We start from the raw sequence: 15,694 nt of genomic DNA on the forward strand, positions 1-15,694 counted from the left end.
CTTATTGATGCTTGCCTTGAAGTACTATTCATGAAAAGTCTTTGCTTTATGATTCACTTGTTTACTCATGTCATATACATTGTTTTGATCACTGCATTCACTACATATGCTTTACAAATAGTATGATCAAGGTTATGATGGCATGTCACTCCAGAAATTATCTGTGTTATCGTTTTACCTGCTCGGGACGAGCAGAACTAAGCTTGGGGATGCAGATACGTCTCCGACGTATCGATAATTTCTTATGTTCCATGCCACATTATTGATGTTATCTACATGTTTTATGCACACTTTATGTCATATTCGTGCATTTTCTGGAACTAACCTATTAACAAGATGCCGAAGTGCCAGTTGCTGTTTTCTGCTGTTTTTGGTTTCAGAAATCCTAGTAACGAAATATTCTCGGAATCGGACGAAATCAACGCCCAAGTTCCTATTTTCACCGGAAGCATCCAGAACACCCGGGAAGGACCAGAGGGAAGCCCTGGGGGCCCCACACCACACCCCGACGTGGCCAGGGGGGGCGCGCCCCCCTATAGTGTGGGCCCCCCAGAAGCCCTCCTGCGCCGCCTCTTCGCCTATTTAAAGCCTCCGTCGCGAAAACCCTATCACGTTCGACGAAATCCACAGAAACCTTCCAGAGCCGCCGCCATCGCGAGGCCAAGATCTGGGGGACAGGAGTCTCTGTTCCGGCACACCACCGGAACGGGGAAGTGCCCCCGGAAGGCTTCTCCATCGACACCGCTACCATCTCCACCGCCATCTTCATCACCGCTGCTGCTCCCATGAGGAGGGAGTAGTTCTCCATCGAGGCTCGGGGCTGTGCCGGTAGCTATGTGGTTCATCTCTCTCCTATGTACTTCAATACAATAATCTCATGAGCTGCTTTACATGATTGAGATTCATATGATGATGCTTGTAATCTAGATGTCATTATGCTAGTCAAGTGAGTTTTACTTATGTGATCTCCGGAGACTCCTTGTCCCACGTGTGTAAAGGTGACAGTGTGTGCACCGTGTGGGTCTCTTAGGCTATATTTCACAGAATACTTATTCACTGATGAATGGCATAGTGAGGTGCTTATTTATATCTCTTTATGATTGCAATGTATTTGTATCACAATTTATCTATGTGCTACTCTAGCAATGTTATTAAAGTAGTATTATTCCTCCTGCACGATGTAATGGTGACAGTGTGTGCATCCGTGTTAGTACTTGGTTTATGCTATGATTATGATCTCTTGTAGATTATGAAGTTAACTATTGCTATGATAGTATTGATGTGATCTATTCCTCCTACATATGCATGAAGGTGACAGTGTGCATGCTATGTTAGTACTTGGTTTAGTCTTTTGATCTATCTTACACTATAAGGTTACTAAAATATGAACATTAATTGTGGAGCTTGTTAACTCCGGCATTGAGGGTTCGTGTAATCCTACGCAATGTGTTCATCATCCAACAAGAGTGTAGAGTATGCATTTATCTATTCTGTTATGTGATCAATGTTGAGAGTGTCCACTAGTGAAAGTGTAATCCCTAGGCCTTGTTCCTAAATACTACTATCGCTGCTTGTTTCTTGTTTCTTTGTGTTACTATCGCTGCGTTACTACTGCTTGTTTACTACACGCCCGACAAGCTATTTTTACGGCACCGTTGCTACTGCTCATACTCATTCATACCACCTGTATTTCACTATCTCTTCGCCGAACTAGTGCACCTATTAGGTGTGTTGGGGACACAAGAGACTTCTTGCTTTGTGGTTGCAGGGTTGCATGAGAGGGATATCTTTGACCTCTTCCTCCCTGAGTTCGATAAACCTTGGGTGATCCACTTAAGGGAAAACTTGCTGCTGTTCTACAAACCTCTGCTCTTGGAGGCCCAACACTGTCTACAGGAAAAGGAGGGGGAAGTAGACATCAGAGCTTCTATTCTTGTAGACAGTGTTGGGCCTCCAAGAGCAGAGGTTTGTAGAACAGCAGCAAGTTTCCCTAAAGTGGATCACCCAAGGTTTATCAATCTCAGGGAGGAAGAGGTCAAAGATATCCCTCTCAAGCAACCCTGCAACCACAAAGCAAGAAGTCTCTTGTGTCCCCAACACACCTAATAGGTGCACTAGTTCGGCGAAGAGATAGTGAAATACAGGTGGTATGAATAAGTATGAGCAGTAGCAACGGCACCAGAAAAGTGCTTTGCCCAGGACTGGCGTGTGATTGATGGTGGTAATATGGCAGGCAGTACAGATACAGGAAAACAGTAAACAAGCAGCGATAGCAGTATTTAGGAACAAGGCCTAGGGATTATACTTTCACTAGTGGACACTCTCAACATTGATCACATAATAGAATAAATAAATAGATGCTAGACTCTACACTCTCTTGTTGGATGATGAACACCACTAATTGCGTAGGGCTACAAGAACCCTCAATGCCGGAGTTAACAAGCTCCACAATATTCGATGTTCATATTTAAATAACCTTAGAGTGCATGACAGATCAACATAACCAAACCAAGTACTAACATAGCATGCACACTGTTACCATCACACTATGAAAGGAGGAATAGATCACATCAATACCATCATAGTAATAGTTAACTTCATAATCTACAAGAGATCACAATCATAGCATACGCCAAGTACTTCATGATGCACACACTGCCAACATTACATCATGGAGGAGGAATAGACTACTTTAATAACATCACTAGAGTAGCACATAGATGAATTGTGATACAAAACTCATATGAATCTCAATCATGTAAGGCAGCTCATGAGATCATTGTATTGAAGTACATAGGAGAGAGATTAACCACATAGCTACCGGTACAACCCCGAGCCTCGATGGAGAACTACTCCCTCCTCATGGGAGACAGCAGCAGTGATGAAGATGGCGGTGGTGTCGATGGAGAAGCCTTCCGGGGGCACTTCCCCGTCCCGGCGGCGTGCCGGAACAGAGACTCCTGTCCCCCAGATCTTGGCTTCGCGATGGCGGCGGCTCTAGATGGTTTCTCGTACCGTGGCTTTTTCGTATCGAGGTTTTAGGTCGAGGACCTTTATATAGGCGAAGAGGCGGAGTCGGAGGGTCGAAGAGGCGCTGAGATGATAGGGCGGCGCGGCCAGGGCCTGGGCCGCGCCGGCCTACCTCCTGGGCCCACCAGGGCTCCCCTCTGGCGACTCTCTGGTGTTCTGGAAGCTTCGTGGAAAAATAGGATGCTGGGCGTTGATTTCGTCCGATTCCGAGAATATTTCCTTACTAGTATTTCTGAAACCAAAAACAGCAGAAAACAGCAACTGGCCCTTTGGCATCTCGTCAATAGGTTAGTTCCGGAAAACGCATAAATATGACATAAAGTATGCATAAAACATGTAGATATCATCAATAATGTGGCATGGAACATAAGAAATTATCGATATGTCGGAGACGTATCAGCATCCCCAAGCTTAGTTTCTGCTCGTCCCGAGCAGGTAAACGATAACAAAGATAATTTCTGGAGTGACATGCCATCATAACCTTGATCATACTATTGTAAGCATATGTAATGAATGCAGCGATCAAAACAATGTAAGTGACATGAGTAAACAAATGAATCATATAGCAAAGACTTTTCATGAATAGTACTTTCAAGACAAGTATCAATAAGTCTTGCATAAGAGTTAACTCATAAAGCAATAAGTTCATAGTAAAGGCATTGAAGCAACACAAAGGAAGATTAAGTTTCAGCGGTTGCTTTCAACTTATAACATGTATATCTCATGGATAGTTGTCAATGCAAAGTAATATAACAAGTGCAATATGCAAGTATGTAGGAATCAATGCACAGTTCACACAAGTGTTTGCTTCTTGAGGTGGAGAGAAATAGGTGAATTGACTCAACATAAAAGTAAAAGAAAGGTCCTTCAAAGAGGAAAGCATCGATTGCTATATTTTTGCTAGAGTTTTGGTTTTGAAAACAAGAAACAATTTTGTCAACGGTAGTAATAAAGCATATGTGTTATGTAAATTATATCTTACAAGTTGCAAGCCTCATGCATAGTATACTAATAGTGCCCGCACCTTGTCCTAATTAGCTCGGATTACCTGGATTATCATCGCAATGCACATGTTTTAACCAAGTGTCACAAAGGGATACCTCTATGCCGCCTGTACAAAGGTCTAAGGAGAAAGCTCGCATCGGATTTCTTGCTATTGATTATTCTCAACTTAGACATCCATACCGGGACAACATAGACAACAGATAATGGACTCCTCTTTTATGCATAAGCATGTAGCAACAATTAATTTTCTCATATGAGATTGAGGATTTGGATTTCTTGCTATTGATTATTCTCAACTTAGACATCCATACCGGGACAACATAGACAACAGATAATGGACTCCTCTTTTATGCATAAGCATGTAGCAACAATTAATTTTCTCATATGAGATTGAGGATTTTTGTCCAAAACTGAAACTTCCACCATGGATCATGGCTTTAGTTAGCGGCCCAATGTTCTTCTCTAACAGTATGCAATGCTCTAACCATTTTAGTGGTAGATCTCCCTTACTTCAGACAAGACGAACATGCATAGCAACTCACATGATATTCAACAAAGAGTAGTTGATGGCGTCCCCAGGAACATGGTTATCGCACAACAAGCAACTTAATAAGAGATAAAGTGCATAAGTACATATTCAATACCACAATAGTTTTTAGGCTATTTGTCCCATGAGCTATATATTGTAAAGGTAGAGGATAGAAATTTTAAAGGTAGCACTCAAGCAATTTACTTTGGAATGGCAGAGAAATACCGTGTAGTAGGTAGGTATGGTGGACACAAATGGCATAGTGGTTGGCTCAAGGATTTTGGATGCATGAGAAGTATTCCCTCTCGATACAAGGCTTAGGCTAGCAAGGCTATTTGAAACAAACACAAGGATGAACCGGTGCAGCAAAACTCACATAAAAGACATATTGTAAACATTATAAGACTCTACACCGTCTTCCTTGTTGTTCAAACTCAATACTAGAAATTATCTAGACCTTAGAGAGACCAATTATGCAAACCAAATTTTAGCAAGCTCTACGTATTTCTTCATTAATAGGTGCAAAGTATATGATGCAAGAGCTTAAACATGAGCACAACAATTGCCAAGTATCACATTATCCAAGACATTATAGCAAATTACTACATGTATCATTTTCCAATTCCAACCATATAACAATTTAACGAAGCAGTTTCAACCTTCGCCATGAACATTAAAAGCTAAGAACCCATGTGTTCATACGAACCAGCGGAGCGTGTCTCTCTCCCACACAAGCATTTATTCAAACAAAAACAAAAACAAAAACGCTCCAAGTAAAGTACATAAGATGTGACCGAATAAAAATATAGTTTCAAGAGAAGGAACCTGATAATTTGTCGATGAAGAAGGGGATACCTTGGGCATCCCCAAGCTTAGATGCTTGAGTCTTCTTGAAATATGCAGGGATGGACCACCGGGGCATCCCCAAGCTTAGACTTTTCACTCTTCTTGATCGTAGTATATCATCCTCCTCTCTTGACCCTTGAAAACTTCCTCCACACCAAACTCGAAACAAACTCATTAGAGGGTTAGTGCATAATCAAAAACTCACATGTTCAGAGGTGACACAATCATTTTTAACACTTCTGGACATTGCTCAAAGCTACTGGAAGTCAATGGAACAAAGAAATCCATCCCACATAGCAAAAGAAACAATGCGAAATAAAAGGCAGAATCTGTCAAAACAGAATAGTCCGTAAAGACGAATTTTATTGAGGCCCCAGACTTGCTCAAATGAAAATGCTCAAATTTAATGAAAGTTGCGTACATATCTGAGGATCACTCACGTAAATTGGCATAATTTTCTGAGTTACCTACAGAGAATTTTGCCCAGATTTGTGACAGCAAAGAAATCTGTTTCTGCGCAGTAATCCAAATCTAGTATGAACCTTACTATCAACGACTTTACTTGACACAACAAAACACAAAACTAAGATAAGGAGAGGTTGCTACAGTAGTAACAACTTCCAAGACTCAAATATAAAACAAAGTACTGTAGTAAAATAAACACATGGGTTATCTCCCAAGAAGTTCTTTCTTTATAGCCATTAAGATGGGCTCAGCAGTTTTAATGATGCACTCGCAAGAAATAGTATTTGAAGCAAAAGAGAGCATCAAGAGGCAAATTCAAAACACATTTAAGTCTAACATGCTTCCTATGCGTACGAATCTTGTAAATAAACAAGTTCATGAAGAGCAAAGTAACAAGCATAGGAAGATAGAACAAGTGTAGCTTCAAAAATTTCAGCACATAGAGAGGCATTTTAATAACATGAAAATTTCTACAACCATATTTTCCTCTCTCATAATAACTTTCAGTAGCAACATGAGCAAACTCAACAATATAACTATCACATAAAGCATTCTTATCATGAGTCTCATGCATAAAATTATTACTACTCCCAACATAAGCATAGTCAATTTTATTAGTTGTAGTGGGAGCAAATTCAACAAAGTAGCTATCAAATATAGGAGGCATATTGTAATCATAATCAAATTCACTCTCCATAACAGGCGGCAACAAAAGACTACTATCATTATAATCATCATAAATAGGAGGTAAAGTATCATCAAAGTAAATTTTCTCCTCAATGCTTGGGGGACTAAAAATATCATGCTCATCAAAGCCAGCTTCCCCAAGCTTAGAATTTTCCATAGCATTAGCAACAATAGTGTTCAAAGCATTCATATTAATAACATTCCCATTAGCATGCATATAAAGTTCCATGGGTTTTTTAATTCTCTCTTCAAACACATCATGTCCTAATTCAAGATAAAGTTCATAAAGATCTCTCATATTTTTGTTGTTTTCCATTATGCCTAACTAGTGTAAACAAGAAAAAAAAGATGCAATTGCAGGATCTAAAGGAAATAGCTTCGAGCACAAACACAATGGCGCCAGAAAAGTACTGTTACCTGGAACCGGAGTATGAGTGCCTTTTACCTTTCCTCCCCGGCAACGGCGCCAGAAAAGTGCTTGATGTCTACGGGAGCTTCTATTCTTGTAGACAGTGTTGGGCCTCCAAGAGCAGAGGTTTGTAGAACAGCAGCAAGTTTCCCTTAAGTGGATCACCCAAGGTTTATCGATATCAGGGAGGAAGAGGTCAAAGATATCCCTCTCAAGCAACCCTGCAACCACAAAGCAAGAAGTCTCTTGTGTCCCCAACACACCTAATAGGTGCACTAGTTCGGCGAAGAGATAGTGAAATACAGGTGATATGAATAAGTATGAGCAGTAGCAACGGCACCAGAAAAGTGCTTTGCCCAGGACTGGCGTGTGATTGATGGTGGTAATATGGAACAAGGCCTAGGGATTATACTTTCACTAGTGGACACTCTCAACATTGATCACATAACAGAATAAATAAATAGATGCTAGACTCTACACTCTCTTGTTGGATGATGAACACCACTAATTGCGTAGGGCTACAAGAACCCTCAATGCCGGGGTTAACAAGCTCCACAATATTCGATGTTCATATTTAAATAACCTTAGAGTGCATGACAGATCAACATAACCAAACCAAGTACTAACATAGCATGCACACTGTTACCATCACACTATGAAAGGAGGAATAGATCACATCAATACCATCATAGTAATAGTTAACTTCATAATCTACAAGAGATCACAATCATAGCATACGCCAAGTACTTCATGATGCACACACTGCCAACATTACATCATGGAGGAGGAATAGACTACTTTAATAACATCACTAGAGTAGCACATAGATGAATTGTGATACAAAACTCGTATGAATCTCAATCATGTAAGGCAGCTCATGAGATCATTGTATCGAAGTACATAGGAGAGAGATTAACCACATAGCTACCGGTACAGCCCCGAGCCTCGATGGAGAACTACTCCCTCCTCATGGGAGACAGCAGCGGTGATGAAGATGGCGGTGGTGTCGATGGAGAAGCCTTCCGGGGGCACTTCCCCGTAACGGCGGAGTGCCGGAACAGAGACTCCTGCCCCCCAGATCTTGGCTTCGCGATGGCGGCGGCTCTGGATGGTTTCTCTTACCGTGGCTTTTTCGTATCGAGGTTTTAGGTCGAGGACCTTTATATAGGCGAAGAGGCGGAGTCGGAGGGTCGAAGAGGCGGTGAGATGATAGGGTGGCGCGGCCAGGGCCTGGGCCGCGCCGTCCTACCTCCTGGGCCCACCAGGGCTCCCCTCTGGCGACTCTCGGGTGTTCCGGAAGCTTCGTGGAAAAATAGGATGCTGGGCGTTGATTTCGTCCGATTCCGAGAATATTTCCTTACTAGGATATCTGAAACCAAAAACAGCAGAAAACAGCAACTGGCCCTTCGGCATCTCGTCAATAGGTTAGTTCCGGAAAACGCATAAATATGACATAAAGTATGCATAAAATATGTAGATATCATCAATAATGTGGCATGGAACATAAGAAATTATCTATACGTCGGAGACGTATCAGCTACCTTTAAACAATTCAAAATTTATTACCTCTGATTTGTGTCAATGTTTTATAGCTCATGAGGAAGTATGTGGTGTTTATCTTTCAATCTTGTTGGGCAACTTTCACCAATGGACTAGTGGCTTCATCCGCTTATCCAATAATTTTGCAAAAAGAGCTGGCAATGGGATTCCCAGTCCCAAGTTAATTAACCATCATAATGTTACAAAAATAGACACTCCTCCATGGTATGTGATTGTTGGACGGCACCCGAAGGATTCGGTTAGCCATGGCTTGAGAAAGCAAAGGTGGGGAGGAGTGTCATCATAATAAAACTAAAATAAAAAGGCACTCCTTCGTGGGATGAGATTGTTGGCAGGCACCCGAGGATTCGGTTAGCCATGGTTTGTGAAAGCAAGATTGGAAGGAGTGCCACCCAAAAAAAAATGGGAGCCGCTCTTTGAAGGTTTGTCTGGCAAGGGGGTTAGAGTGCCCACTACCATTCGTTGACAACAACAAACACCTCTCAAAATTTTACTTTTATGCTCTCTATATGTTTTCAAAATCAAAGCTCTAGCACAAATATAGCAATCAATGCTTCCCTCTGCGAAGGGCCTTTCTTCTACTTTTATGTTGAGTCAGTTCACCTATTTCTCTCCATCTCAAGAAGCAAACACTTGTGTGAACTGTGCATTGATTCCTACATACTTGCATATTGCACTTATTACATTACTTTATGTTGACAATATCCATGAGATATACATGTTACAAGTTGAAAGCAACCGCTGAAACTTAATCTTCCTTTGTGTTGCTTCAATGCCTTTACTTTGAAATTATTGCTTTATGAGTTAACTCTTATGCAAGACTTATTGATGCTTGTCTTGAAAGTACTATTCATGAAAAATCTTTGCTATATGATTCATTTGTTTACTCATGTCATTTACATTGTTTTGATCGCTGAATTCATTACATGTGCTTACAAATAGTATGATCAAGATTATGATGGCATGTCACTCCAGAAATTATCTTTGTTATAGTTTACCTACTCGGGACGAGCAGGAACTAAGCTTGGGGATGCTGATACGTCTCCAACGTATCGATAATTTCTTATGTTCCATGCCACTTTATTGATGATACCTACATGTTTTATGCATACTTTATGTCATATTTATGCATTTTCCGGCATTAACCTATTAACAAGATGCCGAAGAGCCAGTTGCTGTTTTCTGCTGTTTTTGGTTTCAGAAATCCTAGTAAGGAAATATTCTCGGAATTGGACGAAATCAACGCCCAGGGGCCTATTTTCACACGAAGCTTCCAGAAGACCGAAGGAGTCACGAAGTGGGGCCACGGGGTGCCGCCACAGTAGGGCGGCGCGGCCTACAGGGGGCCCGCGCGGACCTGCTGTGTGGGGCCCCCGTGACACCTCTTGACCTGCCCTTCCACCTACTTAAAGCCTTCGTCGCGAAACCCCCAGTATCGAGAGCCACGATACGGAAAACCTTCCAGAGACGCCGCCGCCGCCAATCCCATCTCGGGGGATTCAGGAGATCGCCTCCGGCACCCTGCCGGAGAGGGGAATCATCTCCCGGAGGACTCTTCACCGCCATGGTCGCCTCCGGAGTGATGAGTGAGTAGTTCACCCCTGGACTATGGGTCCATAGCAGTAGCTAGATGGTCGTCTTCTCCTAATTGTGCTTCATTGTTGGATCTTGTGAGCTGCCTAACATGATCAAGATCATCTATCTGTAATGCTATATGTTGTGTTTCTTGGGATCCGATGAATAAGTGAATGCTATGTTATGTTGATTATCAATATCATCTATGTGTTGTTTATGATCTTGCATGCTCTCCGTTACTAGTAGAGGCTCTGGCCAAGTTGATACTTGTAACTCCAAGAGGGAGTATTTATGCTCGATAGTGGGTTCATGTCTCCATTAAATCTGGGGGAGTGACAGAAACCTCTAAGGTTGTGGATGTGTTGTTGCCACTAGGGATAAAACATCAATGCTATGTCTAAGGATATATTCGTTGATTACATTACGCACCATACTTAATGCAATTGTCTGTTGTTTGCAACTTAATACTGGAGGGGGTTCGGATGATAACCTGAAGGTGGACTTTTTAGGCATAGATGCATGCTGGATAGCGGTTTATGTACTTTGTCGTAATGCCCAATTAAATCTCACAATATTCATCATAACATGTATGTGCATGGTCATGCCCTCTTTATTTGTCAATTGCCCAACTGTAATTTGTTCACCCAACATGCTTATTCTTATGGGAGAGACGCCTCTAGTGAACTGTGGACCCCGGTCCATTCTTTTAATCGAATACAATCTACTGCAATACTTGTTCTACTGTTTTCTGCAAACAATCATCATCCACACTATACATCTAATCCTTTGTTACGGCAAGCCGGTGAGATTGACAACCTCACTGTCACGTTGGGGCAAAGTAATTTGGTTGTGTTGTGCAGGTTCCACGTTGGCGCCGGAATCCCTGGTGTTGCGCCGCACTACACTCCGCCGCCATCAACCTTCAACGTGCTTCTTGGCTCCTACTGGTTCGATAAACCTTGGTTTCTTACTGAGGGAAAACTTGCCGCTGTACGCATCACACCTTCCTCTTGGGGTTCCCAACGGACGCGTGCTGTACGCGTATCTGAGGCGCGCATGGTGTCGTTGTTGCCGTTGTATTCATACATCAGGCAATCCCGATGTTAAAGAGGCTGGATCCGCTTGGTGAACCATGACAGCGTCAGGTCCTTCCCTGACAAGCCCAGCTCCGTCAGTTTGCAGATCTGCCTTACCGCCCGGGTAAGTTGAGGTGACTCGGAGAGGTGAGGCCAGTTTGTCCAGGCGGGAGTCTCGCTGGTGGGCCCATCCTTGAAATCTGGCAGAGTCTTTGGTCTGGCCGGATCTGAGACATCCTTCACGTAGAAGAATCCCCCGGACCAGTACCTAATGGATTCATGGCGATCCGTATGGGGGTAGATGCGGCCGGGGCGGATCTTGAAGGTGATGCTCCCGCAGGTGGCCAGAGAAGAAGTCTGCGTGACCGTCTCCTTTTTGACGGAAAAGTAATACTGAAACAATGGCAACTCAGGTGTTACCTGGAGATGACCCTCGCAAAGGGGGACGTGGTTGGCGATGGCAAGGACGCTGTTGGGTGATATATTGTGGGGATGCAGGTTGTACGCCTTGAGGATTTTCGTGAAGAAGTCGCTCGGTGGCAACGAGAACCCGCGTTGGACCAACGCCTTGGTCAGAACCCATTCTCCAGCTTCGGGCGCTAGGATCAGGGCACCCGGAACCGTCCGCTAGGATCCGGGTTGAAGGAAGCCTTCTGCCTCGAGGTTGTGGAGCTCACTTTTTGTGGTGGTGCAAAGGCCACCATTGCCCCTTGACTTCGCCTTCGCGAGATCTGGCCTTCGATTTCTTGGCGCCGACCTCTTCGACCTTCTTTTACATCTGCTTCGATCCGGCTAGCTCTTCCGGATTGGCAGACGTCCCTTCGATGTCCTTGCCAGAACCCTTAGTAGGATCCAGCTGGACAGGGCAGAATGGAGGAGGGACGGAGGGACGGAGGAGATAGGGGTGGTCGCGATGGGCTCTGACTGCGATGGAGGCGGAGTAGAAGAAGACATCTACAAAGTTGCAGAACAACTAACTTAGTCGGAACTACTGATGCTTATTAATCGTCCCTACCAACACCGATGAAGAAGTTCGAGCCGAAGACTTATCAGAAATGATTTCTGTGGTGGTCGGAGTCGCCGGTGACGAGGAATACGCTGCGGTGGCTCGCTGAAGTTAAGAACTGGATGAACACGTCGCGGCGGCGCTAGCTCCGGCGAAAATCCGGCAAACTCCGGCACGGCGGAAGCTGAAGCTCGCTGGCGGCGCTCGAACGAGAGGTGAAATGGGGGACAATGGGGTGATTAGGAGCATGCGGTGGGATATTTATAGGCACGGGATGAGATCCGTGCTCTGCATCCTGTGGTCCGAACGCAACCGTCGCATCGTTGGATGATTGACACGTGTCAAAAACCCTAGCGGTAAAAATGGCTAAGGATAAGTACCGCTCAAATTACCCGAAAATGGCGCCAATATTGGCGAAACCGTTTGAATCTTTCAAGGTTCCGGGTAAGGATTCAAAACGACAAGCCGTTATCTCTGCAGGGGAGTAACCTGGAGATTCGTTGTAAAAATGAGGTCAATGGATGAAGTCCTGCGGGATGAAGGATTTTTCCGGCATGAAGGCTGGAAAAGGAAGAATCGTGAAGTTGGAGTTCTTCAAGTTTCCCCATGTTACCGAGAGGATTGTCGGAAGCAAATGATTCGAGCAAGGCGGAAACAAGAGGTTAATCTCGGAAAACTCTGGGAGCTACTGTTGTGGGTATACTGCATAGGTGTACCATCGACAGTGCCTAGATCCGGCAAGCCCGGGTGACCCATAGATGGTTATGGTGGCATATGGCCCATCGGGCGGCCTAGTTGCTGTAGATCAAGATGGAAGAAGTCCAGTCCAGGAACAAGGAACCGGATCCACCGACCGACCCTGGAAGTCGGATCCGGCCTGGCCCATAAGGGGTAGCCGGATCTGGTACGACGCATAAAGAAAGGTGGATCCATGATGTGCACGGCAATGTAATATTCCGTAGTTAAGCAATTTATATTCCGGCTAGGACTCTCCATGTAAACCCTAGATCCGTGCCCCTTTATAAGCCGGATCCCGGGAGCCTTAGAGGCACAACCACAACTCATTGTAACAGCGCGAAAGCGCCCGGATAATTCCAGACAAGCAGCAGTAGACCCTGTCATCGTGCATACCACCGTCCCTAGAACAATCCGCCCGGCACCTACTTCTTCTCCCCCTCGTGAGGATCTCTCCTCCGAGGTACCGTCGAATAGACAACGACAGCAGGAGCAGATGGTCGAATCTAGCTAGCTAGCATGGCGATTTGTTTTCTTTTTCTTCTCAATTGAGCTAGCTAGCTGGCAAATCCTATCCGTCGTTCGTTAGCCGCGGGGAATACACCCCACATCCTAATAGGACAACTTGGGCCGCGGTCCATTAGCACCAGTTTTTTAAATTTCACGCGGTTGTTTTTATTTTTTTGTTTCTTCGGTTCAGGCCGTTTTGACTAGTTTTTGGTTGTTTTTTTATTTTTCCGTTCTCGTTTTTTGAATGGTTTTTTAACATTTTAAAAAATTGATTTTTTTTTGAAATATTAAAATTTTAATTCTAAACTAATTTTTTTGTCAAAAATGTTTTTTTGAACAATTTTTGTTTTCTAGCAATTTTTTTGTTTTAAAATAACATGTGCATAGATTTTTTTGAGCAAATTTTGTTTTAAATTATTTCCAAATGTTGTCCCAAATCTTCCGGCAACCGTTCGGGGCAGAGCTAGATGATTCGTCGCCCCGGTCATGTGCGACCACAATATCAGCCTAAATGGCTTCAAGGGGTGCAACCTGAAGCTATGTTTTCCCTTTATAGTGAAAGATAGTAGCCCTCCCCTCCCAAAACCCTACCCTCCCCTGCCGCTCCCTTCCCGGGCGGCGGCGCAGGCCCCCAGCCTCCAGCCCCCAGCGTACCCTCATCCCCCACCCCTCGGCCACCGCTGCTGATGTCTTCGGTGGCAGTGGCGGCGCCCCTCCCGTCGAAGGACGATGGGGTGGAGAAGGCTTTCGCAGCGGCGCGTCATGGGAGGCGATGAGACACAGGCTGAGGATGACGGGTGGCATGGCTGCTTAGCCGTGGCCTCATGCACTTCGCCTGTCGCCATGGAGGAGTGGGTGGAGCGTGGCGGCCTTCTCCACCGGCGGCGGTTCAGCGGTGGCGGCGATCTACGCATGATTTGGGTCCTCTTAGACCCAATCGTCGTAGGATCCATGGCTTTGGCCAAGCCATTGTCGGTGCTTCGCGCCACCTTTTTCTTCTCGAGTGATCCGGTAGGAGTGACAGGCGGCTTGGGGGCTGCGGGTCTAGCTTTGATGGTGGCGGTCCTCAGGTTTCTCCCATGTGAAGATGAAGACCCGCCGGAGGCCAGTCTACCTTGATCTGGCTGGAGTGATGAGTTCCGGAAAGCACCGCCGGTGAATGGAACAGTGCATCTTTTAACCGTAGTTTGTTGGATCAGGTGGTATTCGGTCGAGCGCACCCATCCTTTTATTCCGACCCTTTGGTTCTGGAGGGAGCGGCGCGAAGCTCTATTCTGTGTTGAAATCAAGTGACTTTTGGTCCATGGTGAAGTCACAAGAAGGAATATCATGAAGGCCGGATTTGGAGGAGTAGCTAAGGGAGTTCAAGTCCCCGCGATGTTGAAGGACTTGCTTGGCGTTTAGGGCTCCGCAGCAGTGCTATGAAAGTGGGGGCGGCAGCCTAGGTAAAGTTCAGAGTCCTACCTTTCAGGGTGAAAACCCATGGTATGGCCTTAACTAGTTGTATGTGGCAATGACCTTGGAGGCATTGTTTTCAAATGTTTTGAGAGCGGGGAATATTTTCAGAGTGAAAACCTAAGATCTTTGGAAGGGCGATGCTGACGCTGGTGCACCGTTCCCTTCTTAGAGGCTTTTTTTTAGAGTCTGTATTTCAGGTGTGTCATGGTGGCGGATGTATTGTTGTTTCTAGGTCTACGATGATGTAGCGGGACTTTTGTTCTTAGTATTCTTTTCTCTTTGTTGGTTGTGTACATCTGTACTGCCGTTAGTGTGTTGCGTCGTTGCAGATGCTAGGTGTAATTGGTATCTTTTGATATTAATATATTCCTTTTATCGAAAAAATGCTTTCCCTTTATAAGAAAAAAGAATTTTAAAAGAGTTTAACTAAAACAATACAAAATTATCGATGGGTTCCTTCAATTGGAGAATACTCCCTTTGTTTGACCTAGTCTACATTTAAAAAACTCAAACAAATTAATATTGAGTGGTGTTTTACGCAGGGCGCAGTCGCCGCCTCAACCCTAGCCGCCTCCAGTTCATCCTCCTCCATAGATCGGTTCCCTCTTCTCAGGTTGGCTTCGCCAGCATCGGGAGGACTGTGGAACCCGATCTATGCGTGGAGTTTTTAATAAAAGTATTATTTTCATTAGATTATGTTAGGATTTTGGTAGCCGCCTTCTTGTTGGTATCGTCTGCAATAAGTGATCTTCGGCCTTTCGTTCGGCGACGAGATCTTCTTCATGGCGTCAATGGTGGTGCTG

Source organism: Lolium perenne, chromosome 5, assembly GCF_019359855.2.
Source record: "Lolium perenne isolate Kyuss_39 chromosome 5, Kyuss_2.0, whole genome shotgun sequence".
In the NCBI taxonomy this organism is placed as follows: domain Eukaryota; kingdom Viridiplantae; phylum Streptophyta; class Magnoliopsida; order Poales; family Poaceae; genus Lolium; species Lolium perenne.